This window comes from Penaeus monodon, chromosome 30, assembly GCF_015228065.2.
Source record: "Penaeus monodon isolate SGIC_2016 chromosome 30, NSTDA_Pmon_1, whole genome shotgun sequence".
NCBI lineage: Eukaryota > Metazoa > Arthropoda > Malacostraca > Decapoda > Penaeidae > Penaeus > Penaeus monodon.
The window spans coordinates 29715058-29715550 of record NC_051415.1 but is presented as its reverse complement, the minus strand read 5'-3'; the positions used below and the strand labels follow the sequence as shown (position 1 = coordinate 29715550).

At 29.8% G+C, this 493-nt stretch overlaps 1 protein-coding gene across 1 annotated transcript in view; it reads right to left on the bottom strand.

The window, feature by feature from the left end:
• The window catches only part of LOC119592691 (TOM1-like protein 2), an 18868-nt gene continuing 18375 nt past the window's right edge, over positions 1–493 (bottom strand). The window contains 1 exon segment of the mRNA XM_037941607.1: positions 1–493. This exon segment is cut by the window's right edge and continues 283 nt beyond it. The gene's annotated coding sequence lies outside the window, so the exon portion shown is untranslated.

The following is a 493-nucleotide window of genomic DNA, read 5'->3' as shown; positions in this document are numbered from 1 at the left end:
AAATCAAAATTGTGAGTATTTGATCAAACAGAGTTCTATTTAAGGAGGAATGTGAAATTAATAAGAAATGTTTATCCTCCTGATTAAACATTTCAGGGTGGCTTGTTTTGACTGACTAAACAAACTTTGGTGCAATTTTGGTAAGTACAATTCTGTCAACACTTTGGGCAATCATATTAAGTCATCTATAAAAAATAAATAACTATGATTTGACTATCATAAATATTTAGGGATAGTATAACCCTTTCACTTATCCCAATCCATCTAATATGACAAATGTACCACATGAAAATTACATTAACCAGGATAGTTAAAAATCCTGTTGCACACACTATTGTACAAGTCATGGCATTAAAATTTTATATAAGAGAAAATAACTGAATCTGGTAATATGCTATACAAGGCATACCAGTGAATCAAAGTCCTGTATATATATCATTTTCCAGTGACCGCAACACTGAAATTACCTTGCAATGATTAACATTATATATTT